Source organism: Xenopus laevis, chromosome 2S (assembly GCF_017654675.1).
Source record: "Xenopus laevis strain J_2021 chromosome 2S, Xenopus_laevis_v10.1, whole genome shotgun sequence".
NCBI lineage: Eukaryota > Metazoa > Chordata > Amphibia > Anura > Pipidae > Xenopus > Xenopus laevis.
In genome coordinates this window covers 27,639,356-27,660,811 of record NC_054374.1, presented here as the reverse complement: position 1 = coordinate 27,660,811, position 21,456 = coordinate 27,639,356, and the positions used below count along the sequence as shown (strand labels likewise).

The window sequence follows — 21,456 nt, the reverse complement described above, 5'->3', positions numbered from 1 at the left end:
CCACTTCAACTCCAGTCTGTAGCCTATTCTGTAGCGCCAGGGGGAATTGCACTTATATTCGAAGGGCACAGGGAGGGACCAATCCCCAATTTCAGAATACAGGTAACAAATTCACTTTCTCACTTGATACAAAGTATACACAAAGGACTGCCACCTTGTGTCAAAGTCTGTTACTGCAACCTGTGTATTAGCTCAGGTCACACCCTCTGACGCCATTGGCTACCAGTCAGCCATGTGACTATAAGCAGGAATAGGCCATTGTTAGAACTGTTATCGGCAATAGGAATGTCTTGCACCCCTTATAATGGCACAACAACAAACTGCACCGCTTTGCTGGATGAATTTCACAATGTTGGTTTTGGGTCTGTCCTGTGATACTTTAAAATAGTCTTGTACCTCCATATTCCCCCAATGGGCAGCGACAGGCGAGTGAACCTTCTAACTACAGGTGCCTTCTTTGGGGGAGGAAGAGTTTACAAATCAACAAACATGTTCCCAAGTAATTACAGAGTATTCTACCAATACACCATGAACAACACGGACCAACCAGAGGCTCTGTTCCCCTTTATAAACACTGTATGTCTGGGTTCCAACAGCACAGCTACCCAATCCACTTCTCTGACTTAATCAGTCTGAATAATGAGACCAACAGTACAATAACCAGGTCCAAAATTCTATGGACTTTCCTCTTTCACTGTATTGAACGTTATACAGGAAACTCTGAGTATCACTCATGTATTATAAGGGATAATGTACCCCCTACTGTAAATGATAAGGATATTAGAAGTCACTGAGAGGTTCTGTGACCATATAAAGACACAAGGCTGCAGGCTGAGTTATACAAGGAATTCAGAGTATCACTCATGTATTATAAGGGATAATGTACCCCCTACTGTAAATGATAATGATATTAGAAGTCACTGAGCAGTTCTGTGACCATATAAAGACACAAGGCTGCAGGCTGAGTTATACAGGGAATTCAGAGTATCACTTATGTATTTTAAGGGATAATATACCCCCTACATACAGTGACTTGTTTATGAAAACATTATTAACGTGTATACTGTATATGGCCATTTATTTCCTACAGTATTATAGGACTACCTGTAAAATCACCAGGTATCCCGGTGAAGGGGGAGAAACTGACAATAGATAATAACACTGTTGGAAAACAAAGAGTTACTCTGGTTATATTTTATGCTTTTCAAAATAGTGATTTCTGATGGTTTGTAAGTAATGTACCCCCTGCTAAAATTTATAGGGATATTAGAATGCACCTCAGAGTTCTATGACCTATATAACAGGCATCCTTGCTGATTTCTAATATTCCTATGAATGACAGTGGGGGGTACATTAACCCATATATTATGTACATAAGTTTGGCATAATAATCCAAATATATTTGTTGTCACAGAGCAACGCCAGACAGATTTCATTATTTGCTCATAATTGCAAATTATGTGACACATAAACATGCCAATATACTGTGCATATGATGAGCTAGATCCTGCTCTTCTTCTGATAAATATGCACCATCCATACTGTTGTCCCACAAATTCTATTATCAGAAACATTTCTGTTCTGAGTATGCACTGCACTCGTGATTATCTGTTACTTATAATATCATACGGTTGTTTTCACATTGGTAATATGGTCATATTATAGAACAATTCTGGAGTAAAATATAGGTTATATATCAGATCTGTGCAGCCACTGGATCAGAATGCTCTGTTATACAGATAGCTAGAATCTCAGCTGCCATAAAGTAGAGCAGGACCAGTGTTGGACTGGGCCAACGGGAAACCGGGAAAAAACCCGGTGGGCCTGGCCCTCTTGGGCCCCCACCGGCCCAGTCCTGGTCCTAGATTGGCCCCCTGAACGGAAATAAAAGTTGTGCGGCGCTGTTTAATCGACATTGGCGCTTGCGCGCGTTGGGCCTGACGTTCGCGCATGCGCACAAGTTTTTGCGCACGCGGGCCCCCGAGGTTCACAACCCGGTGGGCCCCGACTGTGCCAGTCCGACCCTGAGCAGGACTGTTGCTTCCAATGGGGATCAGATAGGATCTGTGCAGCCACTGGGACAGAATGCTCTGTTATACAGATAGCTAGAATCTCAGCTGCCATAAAGCAGGGCAGGACTGCTGCTTCCAATGGGGATCAGATAGGATTTGTGCAGACACTGGGACAGAATGCTCTGTTATACAGAGCTAGAATCTCAGCCATAAAGAAGAATTGTATGTCAATCCAGACCTTACTTACTGTATGTAATAATATAAACTTAATTTTTTGATAATAGTGGCAATTTAATAACCACTACATTATGCTTTTGAGTGCATTTTAGTCTTAAGGGCCCCTCTTTGAAGCTGGGGCTTGGGTCAAATCTAGTCTCCAAGGCTGATAATAAAATGCCTATATGAAATCTGCTCCATGTCCCGTTAGCAGTGTAGCTGGGAGTAGATAGACGCTACTCCCTGCAGCTCTGGGAGTACTTCAGTGGCTGGATAATGATGCACAGTCTGACAGTTGCCCCGAAGCCGATCTCTTTCTCATCCTTCCCCACCGGATAGAAAGAAATCCATGTACAATAGCTCATGTGAGAGGTACGTCAGCCTCCTGCCAATGTTTTCATTGTCCCACTCTCTGTACAGACGGAAGATGTTTCATTCTCCTCCAAGAACGGAGAGAGAGAGAGCTCGCCAGAGACGGAAAGTAGAAGTGTCAAACGCGTTCCCACCCGGATTGATGCAGATTGCTCTCGTCATTTGTTAATTTGCCGCAGATGGTGGAGAGGGGATGATTTCTGGCAGGCAGGTAATCAGTCTTGTTGGTGATAATGGTGATGGAGTGACGGAGGGATGGCAGGCGTGATGCTGAGCTCGGTGACATGTCACATCACTAGGACGGATGGCATTAGATTGCCCACCATGAAACAGCATCAGCCCGGTATATAGCGGGGAATATACAGGCTGGATAAGGGCCTTCTATAAAGGGGTAGTGTCTCCTCCCATCAAAATTCATCCTTATGCTACCAGAGGCGCTTCATTGGCCACTTGCAGTACCGCCACTTACCTGAATGGCGCCAGCTGCATTTCTTCCATTGACTGTATAGCAGGAGTGCCCATACTTTAGTAATATGGGGTCTACTTTTAGTGATGTTGTCCCATTATGATCTACTGTTAGCATTCTCTTCCATGTAAAATATTACTTAAATATTATATTCATTTATAAGAGAATTTATAATACTGTATTTAAAAACAACCTTTTCTTATGTAGCTTTAATAGAATAAATATCTGAATGGAAAGAATAAAACAGAAGGGTCATTTAGTCAAGCTGTTTGTTGACCGTGTCTTGAGATCTACTGATCACCAGCTAAAGGTCTACTGGTAGATCCTGAACTACCTTTTGGACACCCCCGCTGTATAGGATGGACTGGTTCATTTCTAAGAGAAATACTATAGCAGCTTCCACCCAAATGTATTAATACAAATATACAAAGACAAAAAAGGTATATCCTGAAACTTTCGGGGCTAAAGGAATTATATGGCAGCTGATCTTAGAGATATATTTAGTGAATCAATGCAAAATTAATATTTTGAGCTATTTATCACAATATCTTCTTAGACACAAGGTAGATTTACCTGTGCAGGACTGTGCAGCATGTATTCATCTCCTCTAAAAAAATACAGTTAAAAATTAGAACTAAAGCTCTAGAAATAGAAGTGCTTAGCGGGAAAGCATAACGCACCTACATTTACATCTACCCATCTTCACTCCAACACCACTTTGCCTTTGATTTTAATGTAAAAATAAAAAGGAAGGTGTTCGCTGTCCCCCAAAGCAAAGCAGAACTACACCGGAGACTTCAGTCCAACTTATCCCTTCCAAAAATCTTCTTGTGCAACTGCAGAGAAGCCCTGAGCAAACAAGTAGAACAGCCACGAGAGCCATACACCACACTCACTAAACATAACATAAAAAAACATTTCTGCTATTCTGAGACAATTTGTAACTGGGATTCATTGTTTATTATTTGTGGCTTTTGAGATATTTAGCTTTTTATTCAGCAGCTCTCCAGCCATTTCACCCATCTGGCTGCTAGGGTCCAAAACCCCTTAGCAACCATGCACTGAATTGACTAAGAGACTGGAATATGAATAGGAGAGGCCTGAATAGAAAGACGAGTAATAACAATTAGCAATAACAATACATTTGTAGCCTTACAGAGCATTTATTTTTTTAGACAGGGTCAGTAACCCCATTTTAAAAGCTGGAAAGGGTCAGACAAATAATTAAAAAAACTATAAGAAAGAAAAAATGAAGGCCATTTGAAAAGTTGCTTAGAATTAGCCATTCTCTAACATACTTAAAGGTAGCAGAAAGGTGAACCACCCCTTTAAATTGTCTTGGATTTTACGCCATTTTTTTCTGGTCTCTGAACACTTAAAAATGGAGGGGTTCTTCTGTATTCCAATTAGTCATGCATGGGTCAATACATAATCCATCAGGGTAGGACTTTAAGAAGCCTAACTAAAGAAGTAGCTAGAAATGTTGTACATTATGTTTTGTGCTTCTGCACTAGCCCAAGACAATCACAGCCCTTTAGCAGGAAAGATCTGTGTCTCTAAAGATGCCCCAGTAGCTCCCCATCTTCTTTTCTGCTGATCCACTGCACATGCTCTGTGTTGCTGTCATTTACTGAGCTTAGGGACCCACTCACAATATACAGTACACATAGAATAGAAATGTCACAATATAAGGCTGATTAGTAATTAATACAGATAATTACTACATGGCAGCACAGAAACTAGTGCAATTAGCATCAGAATTTAATAATCAGCCCTGTAGCATCAGCTTATATTACAGGCCAACCCCATTTTCTGCTGGATAATTAGTGACGACCCCTAAGCTTAGCTTCTCAACAGCTGCTCAGAGCCCACTGAGCATGTGAGTGTCAGACACTTTCCAAGATGGTGACCCCCTGTGACAAGTTTGAAGTCCTGGATCATTGCTGCTATTGAAAAGCTGAAACTTTAGGCTGGTGCAATAAATTCAGTATATAAAAAATGGCATTTTTAGCCACATTCATTTTTAGGATTTAGTTCTCCTTTAACCCACTCTCTCCTAACCTGACCTGCCATCATCATTTATATATCCACACATGACCCGCCATCTCTGACTCCACTGGTGTGATTATATAAATATATAAATGGGTATATTTTGTTCTGTTTCACCCAATTCGCCCAAAGAACCACATTACAATCGGCATTAGGCCTTTGAGGGTGATTGGTTGGGAGCTATTCATCTGGATAATCCAGATTTCCTCTTTATGAAGTGGAATTGGCTTCCTGTCCTGGTCGAGGGGACACAAAGAGGGACATAAAGAAAATGCTATTTAAATAAGAGGAAGGATTATATGGCTGAATAGTGCCCAATCAATGACCTAATGTTCCTATCCATGTTCTGATTGTATGTTATTCCTCTTACACATTCTGTAGTAGCTGTTTGGACTGCCCTAGAACCAATTACGCCTTATGGATTCTAAGGTTATGGTACGTCAGTATCTGTTGAACCAATACCAGAACGTCATACCAAGAAGACCCTTTAAGGACATGGTCCATATGATATTAGACTGAGATTAGGCTATAAGTGACTCAAGAAAGGTTTTCGATTCCATTGTGTGCTTCTTTTCTTTGAACGCTTGGAAATTTGCACATTTCCCTGATAATATTCCAATTAGTTTTTGGCCCCCTGAAAAGTTGAGACGTTGCCACAAACAGGCGAGAATGTGTTTTCTGGCTGGAAGAGACGTGCGCAGATTGCTGGGATGCGAGAGCTCGCAGGAGCAGATGACCGGTTTGCTAAATTATCCATAAAAGCCATAATCATTTTCATAATTAGACATTTTAGGATTACAAATTGCATAGGTGTGTCATTTACACTGAATATGGCTTCCTTTCAATGGTTTAACGAACAAGCCAAGCACAAGCTCTGTTGCACATGAAATAATAATAATAATAATAATAAACCTCATACAATGGTGTTTACCTCTGGCAGGTTGAAGGACTAAGACATCTTCTTGTTTACTATCTTCATCAGCGATGCATGTGCTGATATTATAGAAAGAGAAGTAAGAGATGGAGCAAACCTCACAAACTATTCAGTGACCATTTTCCCTTAACACTATAGAACAGATATTGGCACCATTCGCTAGCGGGTCTAGTAATTCCCATGTTCTTGTGGCTTCATCATGAACTGAAACTGACTCAGCTGTACTGGAAGGCAATAGTGTTGCCCTAAAGGAATAAAAGGTCTGGGGAGTGGCTTTAGGTACTTTGCTGGTACAGAGAACCTATGTCGTGGGCTATGTATGTTGGAGAAATGGAGCAAACAAAATCTAGATGTTTGCGTCCAATGGCTCACAATGTTTTTTACAATTCAAAAACCATCCCTATTTCTAACGTACTGTACTCTCTGTTATGTTTCCCTAACTCTCCACCGCAATGGGAACCTTAAAGGGATATTGTCATGGGGAAAAAAATTTTTTTTCAAAATGAATCAGTTAATAGTGCTGCTCCAGCAGAATTCTGCACTGAAATCCATTTCTCAAAAGAGCAAACAGATTTTTTTTATATTCAATTTTGAAATCTGACATGGGGCTAGACATATTGTCAATTTCCCAGCTGCCCCAAGTCATGTGACTTGTGCTCTGATAAACTTCAATCACTCTTTACTGCTGTACTGCAAGTTGGAGTGATATCAACCCCCTTTCCTTTCCCCCCCCAGCAGCCAAACAAAAGAACAATGGGAAGGTAACCAGATAGCAGCTCCCTAACACAAGATAACAGCTGCCTGGTAGATCTAAGAACAACACTCAATAGTAAAAACCCATGTCTCACTGAGACACATTTAGTTACATTGAGAATTGAGCAGCCTGCCAGAAAGCATTTCTCTCCTAAAGTGCAGGCACAAGTCACATGACCAGGGGCAGCTGGGAAATTGACAAAATGTCTAGCCCCATGTCAGATTTCAAAATTGAATATAAAAAAATCTGTTAGCTCTTTTGAGAAATGGATTCCAGTGCAGAAGTCTGCTGGAGTAGCGCTATTAACTGATGTGTTTTTTTTAAAAAACAAGTTTTCTGATGACAGGATCCCTTTAAGTACTTTCTCTAGTACAGAACCCTTTCCCATCCTTTCCGAGAACTCCACCAATTTGTACACCTCAGATGGTTTTTCCAGAACCTTAAATAATATCCCACCATGTGCACCTCAATTAACTTCCCCAGACCACTTTCCTTCAATAATATCCCACCGTGTGCACCTCAATTAGTTTCTCCAAAACCCTTTCCTTCAATAATATCCTACTGTTTGCACCTCAATTACATTCTCCAGAATCATTTCCTTTAATAATATCTCACCAACATGTGCACCTCAATTAGTTTCCCAAAAACTCTTTCCTTCAATAATATCCCACAGTGTGTGCCTCAATTACTATCTCCAGAATTCTTTTCTTAAATAATATTCCACCGACATGTGCACCTCAATTAATTTCTTCAGAACTCCTACCTTCAATAATATCTCACCAAAGTGTGCGCCTCAATTAGTTTCTTCAGAACTCCTTCCTTCAATAATATCTCATGGTGTGCACTTCGATTTGTTTCTTCAGAACTCTTTTCTTCAATAATATCGCACTGTGTGCACCTCAATTACTTTCCCCTTTCCTTCGATAATATCCCACCATGTGCACCTCAGTTACTTTCTCCAGAATACTTTCCTTCAATAATATACCACCAACGTGGACACCTCAATTAGTTTCTCCAGAACACTTTTCTTTCCTTCAAAAATATCCCACCAACGTGTGCAGCTCAATTAGTTTCTCCAGAACCCTCCTTCCTTCAGTTATAAAACCAACAATGTGTACACCTCAATTAGTTTCTCCAGAAACTTTTCCTACCTTTTCCCAATAGGCCACCAATGAGTTCACCCAAATTAGTTTCTCCAAAACACTTTCCTTTCCTTCAATAATATCCCATCATCTTGTACAACTCGATTAGTTTCTCCAGAAACTTTCCTACTTTTTCCTAGTAGGCCACCAACATGTACACCTCATTTAGTCTCTCCACAACCCTTTCCTAGTATCCTACCAACACCTCCATCTGTTTCTCCAGAAACCTGGAGCTGTACAACCAATTTAGTCTCTCTAGAACCCTCATCCATCCTTTCCTAATGTCCCACCAATATAGGAACCATGATTCAATCTCTTGTGCCTTCTCCCATTCCTCCCCAATGTTCCACCAACATGGGAATCTCAGTTACTTTCAATCTTCAACTTTATAGGAACTTTATTTTTTCTATACCCTTTTTATATAAATGGTCTTTCCTATTCTTATATAAAGGTCGAAGCCAAGTTTATATTCTTGTGTAGTCGCCTATTAGTCACTGGTGTCTTATTAACCCTACAGTTTTGAGATCATAAAATGTGATCCACAAGAACTGCTACATCTTGCCATTGTTTCTAATTGTGTCTGCCCTCTAAATATAAAAAGTATAAAAAACTGATTATATTTCTAAAATGTAAAAGTAAAATATTGTACATCACCCAAAAACAATAACCTTCCCAGAGTCAAGAGGAATCTAAGTAAATCCGCTCTGCAAAGTGAAAACATGACTCCCCATCACGGGAAGAAAGTGGAACAAGCCATAAGCTAAACACATGCTTCAGTGCAGATAAAGTGCATTTGTGCTACATATTAAACCGGTGGTTTTGTAGAAATTTAGGGCAGTGTCAACTTGGCAGTGACAAGGCTACATACTTTTATAAAAATAGCAGAGGAAACATTTACAAGCTTCCTTTAACTGATGGGAGGCTACTTTTCCTGATGCTCACTGGAGTATTGGGATTGATTAAGTCTGGGAATATCATCAAAAGGACTGGTCCTGGGTGGGTTATAACGGACAAATATTGCTTATGACTCGAGGCCTACACGGCACAGGGCATTAGAAAGCAATAACCATAATTTTGTTAATAGAAATACAGGTTTGCACAGAAGCACTCACCTCTCTGGACAGTGTTGATAGTGAACAAACTTCCATCTGTCCATCTTTCTGATGAGTTAAGAAGGCTTAAACACACACACATTTATCTTGATGTTCTCTTTTATTTTAAACAGAGCCTGACATTCACTGGATACAACAATCTGCCAAAGAGCATTTGCACACATGATTTAATTCTTTTCCCAGATTGCCATATCATTAAGTGTTAGCAGGGAAGTATGTGCTGATTAGGAGATACAGTAGACAAAGGAGTAAGGCCAAAAACAAATAAATAGTGGGGTTGATGAATAAAAGGCACTAAGTTCAATTGGGGCAGTAACCCGTAGCAACCAATCAGTGGGTAGAATTTACTGGCAATCTGTTAAAAAGCAATACCTTTTATTGGTTGCAGCTTGTTACCTGGCAAATTAAGTGCCTTTTAATAAATCTGGAGTTATGAGTACAGGTGCAATGTCTAAAGGGAGAAATGTCACCTGACATGGAGAAGGGCAAAATGTTCTTTTGAAATGGCCTGCGAAGAAATGTTTAGTAGAAAAGGTGCAGAGGAGTAGTATACAGTGGCAAATAGGAAGATGAGTAATGTACAGTTTGAAAGTTGAGAACAGTAATGTAAAGCATAGAAAGTGCAGAGGAGTTAGATACAGAAGAAAGAAGGAGTAGAAAGAAAGATAGTAGAAAGAATGAGTAATGTAAAGGAGTAAATAGGTACAGTGTAAAAAGTGCAGAGGAGAAGTGTATTGTGTATTAAGTGTAGAGGAGTAGTGTATAGTGTAGATGGTGTAAAGGAGTAATGTTTAGTGTAGAAGGGGCAGGGGAGTAATGTATAATGTAGAAGGTGCAGGGGAGTAGTGTATAGTGTAGAAGGTGCAGAGGAGTAGTGTATAGTGTAGAAGGTGCAGAGGAGTAGTGTATAGTGTAGAAGGTGCAGAGGAGTAGTTAGTGTATAGTGTAGAAGGTGCAGAGGAGTAGTGTATAGTGTAGAAGGTGCAGAGGAGTAGTGTATAGTGTAGAAGGTGCAGAGGAGTAGTGTAGAAGGTGCAGGGGAGTAGTGTATAGTGTTGAACAGTGATCCCCGACCAGTAGCTCGTGAGTAACATGTTGCTCTCCAACCCCTTGGATGTTGCTCTCAGTGTCCTCAGGTGCTTATTTTTGAATTCCAGGCTTGGAGGCAAGTTTTAATTGCATAAAAACTAAGTATAGTGCCAAGTAGAACCTCCTGTAGGCTGCCAGTCCACACAGGGGCTACTAAATGGCCAATCACAGCCCTTATTTGGCATCCACAGGAACATTTTTCATGCTTGTGTTACTCCCCAACTCTTTTTAAATTTGAATGTGGCTCAAGGGTAAAAAACAGTTGGGGACCCCTGGTGTAGAAGGTGCAGAGGAGTAATGTATAGTGTCCTGATAAATGTTTTTGTATTTTTCATTTTTGTTGTTTATACTTTTTGAGCCCTAGGGAAACAGATGCAAGCACAAACCCTAAAATGCACACAGAATTCTGCACAAGTCTGCAAACGTATCAGTCAGCCAGAAGAGCGTGCACTCGCATTTGCACACAAGGTGCACAAAGAAACCCCCTGCCTTGATCCCTCAGTATTCCTGCACACACAACCGGCAACCCCAAGGGAACATGGGAAATCATGCCTTAGATATCGGTGCCACTGCATGTCGACCAGTCATCACGCCACTCAGACAGTTAGAAAACATTTGTAAATTCCAATTCCGTGGAGGCCAGTGGCCTGATATTTGGCTTGTTGTTTACATTCCTCCAAGGAAGAAAATAATCTGTTAAAGCTTCCGAACATTCCCCTTTCCAGGTAGCACCATTCATCAGCAATGTCACTGGCACGTTCCGGAGAAACAACCACCCACGGGAACCCCAATTCCACTCGGCTACATTAATGCCAACGACTTGATCATGGCAGTGTGGGAAAGGAATGACATTAGTTGGACTGGGACCCATTTAGCCTGGTACTGACCTATCCTCAGGCATCACTAACAAGTCTAAATGCTTTTTAACTTCCCTTATATTGGCTGAGACTTTCTATCCAGGCCCCGGGGCCCCTGATAACTCTATTTTCCTGACAAGTAGAAGCATTTTCTGAAGATATATGACTGTAGCGGGCTCCTCCACCCGGGACAAATGGCAGTAAGGGCTGCATGGGCCGTGACTACTATTGGGTCACATTTACTGGTTCCTGTCAAGGGCAATTTTTTGATTTATTTGATCAGGCGCCAGAATGTAACTTTGGAAGATGGGGGACGAGTTCTTTACTTCTGAAGACAAAGGAACCTTTCTTGGGGGGGGGGGGGAGCTCCTCACATCAAACTGAGACATCGGCACAATAATTTGGGAAAGAAACAGATCCTGATTTTTAATGTGTTTATTCCTCCAGGGGAAGCTTCTTCTGAAGAGAGTCCCAGCCCTTGCATTCATGTTTTTGTCCTTCTCTTTTTTTTTTTTTACAACAAAAAAAAGAAAAAGCTTTTAACTGTTTAGCAGGAGCTGTGGCCTATTTTAGTGAATATATTTTTTAAAATGTGTTAAATGAATTTGGGGAGTTTCAGCTGTTGCCATTTTTGATCTCTTGAGCTTGTTTAACAAGAATATTAAAAAATGAAATCCTGCAAAAGCAGTATGTCTCTGTTTCCCTGTCTATTCTCTGCACTGCTGGTCCTCACTACACACACTGTTGCAACAAAGTAGCAGAAATTAATTCTCTTCCAGCCTATACTCTGATTCACACAAAGCCTTGCATGTTCTATGACTGAGCTGTAAAGGATGTAAAGGATGTAAGGGATGAAACCAGTGAGAAAGGCATTGTAGGAAATTAGTCAGTAAAAATGGGGGGGGGGGGGTCATAAACTGGATTGGTGCAAACCAGACGTTTAAACTCTCTGCCTCCCCCGTGATAACTTTTTTGAGAATAAAACGAATATTTCAAAATGTCAGTATAAATACTTTATATATATATATAGAGAGAGAGAGAGAGAGAGAGAGAGAGAGAGAGAGAGAGAGAGAGAGAGAGAGAGAGAGAGAGAGAGAGAGAGAGAGAGAGAGAGAGAGAGATAGATGGCAGATTATAGATGACAGCTAGAGAGATAGAGAGATAGATAGATGACCGATAGATAGATAGATAGATAGATAGATAGATAGATAGATAGATAGATGGATAGATGACCGATAGATAGATATATATATGGAATAAGGGAACCAAGTCAAGAATCAAGGTTTCTGGATAGAGCACCACCACCATACAGCCATAGTCTTTTAAACTATTGTATGCTACAGAGTAATCATCTGCATCTCCTTCTTCTCTCCTCACATTCCCATTGGCTTTATTATAATATCCTGTGTTGTGTGAGCACATCCTGGAAAGGAACATGACTAAGCTCCCTACAAACAAGGGGAGGAGGGCAATATAAATAAATATATATTTATACACCCAGGCTGACATTCATCTCATGGTGTGCGCTCCACGAACGGACTATATATATATATATACAAAAACTCGTAGGAATTCCGCACACCATTACTAGACACAATTGACCCGAGTGCTACTCACAAATTGTAATTAAATGCGAATCTTGGATACGTGGGTGCACATCAGGAGCCTTTAGACAAAAAGAAATTTGATTAAAAATATAAACTTTTATAAGAACATTTTAAAAATTGGCCAACGTTTCGGTCTCCACCTGAGACCTTTGTCAAGACCGTATATATATATATATATATATATATATATATATATATATATATATATATATATATATATATATACACTCCATATTACATGCCCTGCACCCTGTCACTGGCTACTCTGATTACAAATAGTGGCAAATCCTCTATACTGAAAGCTCATGCCTCGCCTGAACCACATTCCCTTGTCACCCCATAGGATTCACAGGTCTCTTTCCAGACACTATATATATATATATATATATATATATATATATATATATATATATAGCAGTGTGTGTGTGGGTGTGGGTGTGTGTGTTGTTATTTAGTCGCTGCCAGTGTCTCCAGAACACACAAACGCCCTGCACCTTCCTGTTACTCATTGTATTTACAGCTACATCTGAAAAAAAGGTGATTTAGTCATAAAACATCTCCGCTACGGAATAACTTAGCTGTCTGTCTGCTCTCTCTCTCTCTCTCTCTCTCTCTCTAGTATCAAGTGTCTGCAGGGGGAGAATGTATGAACTGCTACACTCGTCCCATAAATTAGAGACTGAAGCAGGAAGCCCCTTGATCAGTGTTGAGGCGTCTACAGAAAAGAGTTCAGGGTCAGTAACCACAACTGGCAGTGCACCTGCCTTGTGTCCTATGGTTTCTGTTGGTCTCCTCTATAGATTGCAAGCTTATTTGGGGCAGGGGGCAGGGTGCAAGTGCAAGAGCACTATGGGGTGCCAATAGTGTGTCCCCTAGTTCTCATTTAAAGAGGTTGTTCACCTTCAAACACTTTCTTCAGTTCAGATGTTTTCAGATTCACCAGAAATAAAGAGTTTTTTCAATGACCTTCTATATTTCACCATTTTCTAATATTGAAGTTCTAAGTTTAATTTTTCACCAGTGGCATAGCTTTAGAGGAAGCAGACCCTGCAGTTACAGGGGGCACAGGTAAAAGGGGAGCCTTGACTGCGGGGTCTGATTCCTCTATTGCCAGCCGTTCTCTTACTTATGGCGGGGATGTAGAGCATGTCGGCACAGGGTGGGCAGTGGGTGGAGTTTGGGTGGGAAGTGGGCGGAGTTCAGATGGGAAGTGGGTGGGAAGTTGGCGGGAGGATAGGGATCGGTGCACTCTACTTACGGCACTGTTGTTCATTTCCTAGTGTCTTTGTAAAGCAGCTCTGAAGGGGGGTGGTGTTGCTGACTCTGTAACTGATCTAAACTGATCCATTAGTTGATCCATTTCTTGTGTTTGTCCCTGCTGAGCAGAATCCAGAATCCAGAGTTTCATTAAAGGCAGCTGCTAGAATTGATACAATAGTTGCACTTATATTCCCCATACATCCTACTGAGAAATGGAGCAACTAATGGAGCAAACTGGAACAGAATCTGCACCCGGATCACTGACTTACTCACACACCAGAGGGGGGAACAGTAAACTTTACACTTCAATTTTGGAAAAACAGTAAAACAATTAAAGATGGAAAACATTTGGAAAAAGTCTTTATTTGTGGTGAACAATCTGAAAACATTTCAAAAGTGAAAAAAAGTGTTTGGAAAGTGAACAAGTTGCATGTGGCTGTGCAGTGCTACCAGGGCAGGATTGGAAATGGTACGGTAGGTGCAGAGGGCAGTGGTGGTGGGACATAGGGCACATGGTAAGGGCTCAGCTGTGGCCTGAATGATGTGTGAGTTAGGGGACAGGCAGGGGGCTAGAGGGGGGACACCTATGCAGAGACCTCCGGCTCTATTTCACAGCACAATCAAGGGGACCAAGTGTAGAAAATACGCCACGTTGCATCCATCGTTATTGCTGTGCAGTAAATCACTAGCTGTAAATTAGTTCAGTTATTCAAAGGTGACTCAACAACCAATGCTGTGTTGGTCTGTAAGCATGAAAGGACAGGGCTGTTATACATGTTTCTAGAAACAACAGCACCTTGCAGATTAGTCCCAATGACTGACACATATCCACTCTGGGAACCTGCAGTCTAGTGTGGTTGCCCAGGGGAATAGGCAAAGGGGTGCCTTTCTGTGAGCCACTAGTAATACTAACAACTATTTCCCTAAAGCTTTACTTACCCTTTACATTCAAACCATGGTCTGATTTGTGGGACGCTGTCATTAAACTGCCCCCCTCCCTGGATATTTTAATCATATCCCACTGATCCCCCTCACTCTGCCATCAGCAATAATGGCTGCAACATGGAGAATAATACAAGCAGCTGGTGCTATGAAATGGCTTTTAAAGAAAAACTCATTGGGGGGGCAGACGAATTCTGCTGCCTTGTTGCGACTACTGATACGACAGCCGCGTAGTCTCTAATTATTCTGATCAAGGCAGAGAAACACAAGGCGAACTTTAATTGTGTTTAACTGATATTTAATCAGGACTCAGTGAACTGCGGATTAAAACTGAAATTCATAAACCATAATTAGCCGATCGTCACAGCCCTATGGCCCATGTTCTCCCTCAGCCTCGGTCCCTGGCACCCTGCCCCGGCTTTTTGGCAGAGCGACCCAGCCACATGGCTCGAGGTGCAAGCAAAGGAAGCGCTGTGCCCCTTTAAAGGGGAAATTATTACAATAGAAAAATCCAGGAGGGTTGGTCATTATGGATTAACTTGATTGATATGTGATGATCCTATTTTTTTATAAAGCAAATAATGAATGTGAATCCTTAGTGAACTGGCCAATCACAACACTTCTTACCTTTTTTTTTCCTCTCTGGACAACCTACAAACTGTTTTAGGATCACCATTCTTCGGGACCCTCTCTAAATGGACGGGGACCCATATTTTCATCTCTGTCCTGCACGATTGATAAATCTGTCCCGTTAGGATTTAATGCCCCTCATCTTCAAATAGGGTTGCCACCTTTTTAAAAAAAATTTACCGGACAGTGGTGGGGGCGGTAACTATATAGGCAGGCCGTGACGTTAAAAGGGGCGGAACCGTGGGGGTCGCGATGCAAAAGGAAGCGGGGCCACATCGCGAGAGGGGCAGTAGCCAAAGAAAAGGTAAGTTTCCATCAGAGGGCCAAGGGCTTTTGTTAAGGGTATTACAAATTACCGGCAGCTACATTGCCGGTAAATTTGTAATTCTATAGGCCCCTGCCACCAATCTTTTTTTTTTACATTTTTTTTTTGGGGCCCCAATTTTTTATAAGGGGGCCCTGACCATCAATAGCTTTTTATAACTTGTGTGGGGGGGGTTACTTTTTTAGCACTGATGTCTGTGTGGTCTTTTAACTGCGATGTGGAGTGGGCGGGATATGGGGTGGAGCTTGGGCATCAGTGTGGGCGGGGCCCAGGGGGCCCCAAAAATGTTGTTGTACGGGGCCCTGTGATTTCTAATTGCGGCCCTGCCCCCTATCTTCAAAGCCAGTTTCCTGCTTCAAACAACTCACTCATGATCAGTGGCATAACTAGATGTTTATGGGCCCCACAGCAAATTAATTTTAGGGCCCCCAACATATCCAGAGGTTGCCTTTTTTTACCAAAATATGTTGAAATTGCTCATTAATTAGGGCCTTATGGGACCCCCTATACCTCCTGGGCGCCCTCTACTTCCTCAGTAGTTACGCCCCTGCTCATGATGTAAATCCCAGACAGACAGGAGAAATTAGTTGCACTAGGGGGAAATAGTTAGGCTGAGAGAGTGTGTGCCAGTGATTTCCCTGCTCTGTAGATGTGACCCGGCCACAATTATGGCTACAGGAGTTATTAAGTGAAGAGCAGAGCATTGGATCAGCAGAAAACATGTTGCCCCCCCCTACATTATTCAACCCAACACTGAGAGCCCTCTGCTTTCCCATACTTGATACTCTTATCTTTCAGCAAATGAGATTGACTCTAATAAGAGCTGAAATCCTTTTTGGTGCGAAACCAACAATTCCGAACATGAGCCCCTGGGTAACCCGATCGTGCTGCTGGCTGCACAGCGTGGGAGGGTACAAAGGTGCGATGAGGACAAAGAATGCAAAGGCGGTCGATCCTGGGGAAATAAATGTAAACACCTATAAATTGCGCAGACACTTGAGATATTGAAGCACGGGGAGGAATGGAAATTCCAGCAGGTTGGGTTACACATATCTATGGGGCCACGATTTAACGTCTCCCCCCCCAGGTCAGTGTAGGAAAGGGAGAGACACAAGAGAGAAAAGACAGAAAGCCGAAAGTGCCATGAGCCATACAACGCATTAACTTTGGGGCTGCCGCAATCTCTAAGCTATTTACTGACATAGGTGCTACAACCTGAAACAACCAGTCAGCTACTGGCTTTTATCAGAAGGTCATCAGTCCTCCCAACTGTCCCGTTTTTTCCGCAGGACAGTCCCCAATTTTGACAGCTCAACCCGCAGTCCTGGATTTGTTACAGAAATGTCCCGACTTCCGCTTTGATCTCCTGCACTGAAGCCAGAAAAAGTAGAACGTTTCTTAAACCTAATTTGGCTTTTGGCAGAGAGCCCAGAATACGTGGCAGGTGGAAACTTTTATAAAAATGTAAGATAAGCCATTTAAGATGCAACAATTTAAGATAAGCAAAGAAACAATTGTAACAATTTGAGATAAGCAGGTCTCTTGGGGAAACTGAGACTTGCAGCTTAAATGGCAATTCACCTTCATTAGCAAAACTGTGATAACTGGAAAAATTTTCATAACCTGACAAATTTCGTGTGGGCACAAAAATGGGCATGGCCAAAGAAATCTTTTTGTCCCTCTTTCTATTTCCAAAATGCTGGGAGGTATGATTGGTCGCTACAGAGAAGGGCATTGGTGCAGTTTGGGCACAGACAAATATACATAGGCATAGACATATATTTAAGGAAATCGAGTAGAACCGTATGTCAGCACCTTGGAGTAAAAATTTAAGGTACAGAGGGGTCCTCCAGGTGAATTACAACTCCCAGAACCCAGTCCCACAATTACAGCCCCTCACACAGGACAACGTCCCACCTTACTACACTTTATCCCCCAAATACCTATCCCTTTCCTAACACTACCTTGCCTTACTATTCCCACTCTCTTCCCTTTATCCTTATTACACATGATACACAAGTACAGCCCTGTGATCACCTTGCCTTACTATACATACTGCAGGTACCTACCTCCTGAGCCAAGACCAGTAGAAAGCGGCTGCCGGGGCAGTTACACAGAATCCCGTGGTCAGTTTCACTGTTTCCTGAGTGCGGCACAAGTCTGTGTTTGTCTGTAACATCCTGCGCTTGTTTATTTTATTGCCTTCATGTCCCAATGTACTAAGCAGTGAATAGATTGCCGAGTCGCACAGTGGGGAGGAGAAGAGTATTATTATAATTATTAGCCTTAATTTATAAAGCACCATCATAATTGGCTGCGCTGTACACTGGGGAATGAACATACAGAGACTTAAATGCAAGAGCTGAGATGGGCCCTGCTGTCAAGTGCCTTCAGGCTAATAATGAGAGATATTAAACTAAATCCTATACTGAAGATCTACCAAGTGGGCCTGTTTCTTTCCATGGTTGGAATTCTGCCCTGTATTAATGACATCTCATGTCTTTTACCTTAAATAATCAGTATTTACTTGTAGCAAACTGATGAAAGGGCAAAGTAAGTGGCCATTATACAGCTGTGATGTCACTGAACTATAAACATTCTAGCTACCAGCACAAAGGAAGTATTATAGTTATGATGTCACCAAATCATAAACATTCTAGCTACCACGCAAAGAAAGTGGTCATTATACAGTGATGATGTCAAAGAGGAAGTTCCATAATAATGCTAGGTACCACTGCACAGGAAGTGGTCATTGTACAGCTGATGCTTCACCGAAAGCTAAAACAATTCTAACTACCAGAGCCCTAACGAAAGATGGATCAATAGTACTGTAGCTGATAGATCCAACCGAATGGAAGTTCCATAAGCCTTTACGCTAACCAGTGCAAGTAAGTGGTCCAATGTACTGCATGCTGATGTCACGGAAACCATATAAACACTTCTAAAGCTACTGATTAAAAAAAGTATCGGATCATTATACAGTGATGATTACAACCTTAGAGGAAGTCCATATAATGCTAGAAGGTCTGCAAAGGAAGACCTGTGTCTAGCAAGACACCAAACGAAGTGGTCATATAAACAGTGATCTCTCATAGAAGATCCCTAATCATCAGCTACAGTGCAAAAGTCAGTTGCTAAGCTCAGTGAAAAGTACACGGAACCATAAAAAACAATTGCAGGCTACCAGACAGACAAGGAAAGTGCTACAGTGATGATGTCAAGCAGGCAACAAGTCTCCATAATAATACTAAGGTAACCAACTAGCAAGGCTGGTCATATATACAGCTGTAATAGCTATCGACAAAACACTTCTAAGACTTACAGACATCACTACAGATCGTAGCGCATAACAGTGAAGTCGTCCAACTACGGAGGATAAATATCTTCAGATACCAGTGCAGTAAGTAGTCAATATACGACTGTGACTGTACACGAGAGACCATAAACATTCTAGCTACCAGCGCAGGAAGTAGGATCACAATATCCAGTTATATGGATCAAAGAGGGAGTTCAAGATAATTAAATGACTAAAAGGTACCACGCCAGAGGAGAGTGGTCATGCATATACATCTTTGGATAGTTCATCGAGCCAAATAAACATTCTGCAGACACATCGAAGTAGGTCAATTACATACAGATGGATGATGTCAATACCGGAAAACCAATACATCATTTTTAGAGAGTAAATCAGCTACAGTGCAAAGTCTAGCACAGACAGACAAACGAAGAAGCGTGTCAGAACACATGTACAGGAAATATTAAAGAGAAAATGTGGATGGAGAGATAAGGCCAAACTAAAAGAAAATACATGAATCATTGAAAGAAAGTGAAAAGAACAAATAAAAAAAATATATGATGTCATCATAATATGAAGTAGTGGATGATTATGATCTAGATGAAGCACCTAGAAACAAGGTAATATTAAAGCTAAAACAAAGTGGACAAGACCACCAGCACATAACCGCCAGGATTATTCAAGCAAAAAACAAAAAATGCATGAATAAGAATCAACAAAGAGTAAACCTCACAATAAAAAATACACGTCTAGCTAAAACCAGGCAAACCAATACCAGGGAAGTGTCCATAAAGTCCAGCCAAGAATATAAAACCATAAACACACACCACGCAAAACAAATACAAAAACCCAAGACCCCACAAAAAAAAAAAAAAAAAACAAACAACAACAAACAAAATAACTTTAAATAAGAGCCATATACAGCTGTGATGTCACCGAACCATAAACATTCTAGCTACCAGTGCAGAGGAAGTGGGCATTATACAGTGATGATGTCAAAGAGGAAGTTCCCCAGCTGTGATGTCACTGAACCATAAACATTCTAGCTACCAGCACAAAGAAGTGATTATTATACAGTTATGATGTCAGAGAGGGAGTTCCATAATCATTCTTGCTACAGAGCATATTAAGTGGTAAGTACACAGTTGTGATATCACAGAGGCAGTTTCATGAAGATGCTCAGTACCAGGGCAAATCGTGCAAGTTATAGAGAGAATGATGTTCCAAAAAGTAAATCTCTCCAGCAAACACAGTTATTAAACTTCAAATATTCTGCTTTCCAGTGTGTCATATTTGAGTTTAGAAATATTCTTTAAAAAATTAGGCCACTATGATCTCAAGTCACACTCAGGTGAAACCATGACACACCCCCAATCACCCAGCTCCACCTACTTTTCAGTAAGCATTTAATTTATTATCTTCACTGGCTTGCTTCATGGCATACCAAGGTCCAGTCAACCTGGGTTGGACAATATGACCACAGACTCCAACACTGTGAGATTTTGGTGATGAGGTGGTTAGTCCCAAGGTATCCACTGGTCCCCTTTACCAAAAATGTAAAATACAAACAACTGCTACTACGTTTCAGCACCAGAGTCAGGTGTCAGCTCAGTAAAAACCAGTATAGACAAATTAAGTGGGCTGGACTGAACCATCTGGCATAAACTGTTACAAGTGGTACATTCCCTGCTCCATCTGTTTGCCACCACCCAGCTCAGAGATATTTTAGGGTACTACAGAGAAAGCATTAGTCCTGAGAGCTGCTCAGCTTTAAAATATCATGGGTGAAGGTTCTTATAACATTGCTGGACAATCAATACTCTTAGGATTTGTCAGGGAGGTCCAATCAGTTGTGCTCCATCTGCTGTGCCTATGTAACTACAACCCCTTATGATTTATAAACACTTTTTCCCAATCTTTCTTTATGCAAAAGGACCCAAGCTAAAGCCCTGGTCCTGACCTAGCTTCACCCATTCCATCTCTGGTTTATCAGCAATTGACTCTTCCCAAAACATGGCATCATGGCACTGAACCCCACCTCAAAGGGAAAACAATGTCCACTGCAAATATGGCGTTAGTACAAGTTCCTGATTTCTGCTTTTCATATCCCAATTAGATCAGAGTAATTTCGGAATTAGAGTTGACTGCCAAATTGTGCAACGTAACAAGTGTATTTGGCAGCAGGAGTTATGTTTGCTTGAGGCATACACATCTCTTGTCATTAGGAGATAAATGAGTGTGGTACCTCTTTAATGCAGCAGGTCTGTGTGCTGGGGAGCACAGCAAGGGTTCCTCACTACGTCCTCACCCTGAATCATGAACATAGGTCAAGCTGGGGGTCCCTGCTACGATAGCCGGCACTCACCTGAGAGAGAGGAGACAGAGAACAGAATG

General features: G+C 41.5%; 1 protein-coding gene across 1 annotated transcript in view; it reads right to left on the bottom strand.

Annotated features, from left to right (window-relative positions):
- zbtb20.S (zinc finger and BTB domain containing 20 S homeolog) overlaps nucleotides 1–21,456 on the bottom strand; it is a 423,947-nt gene that overhangs the window by 78,476 nt on the left and 324,015 nt on the right. The window contains exon 6 of the mRNA XM_041583507.1: nucleotides 21,308–21,427. The gene's annotated coding sequence lies outside the window, so the exon portion shown is untranslated. The remainder of the gene's footprint in view (nucleotides 1–21,307; nucleotides 21,428–21,456) is intronic.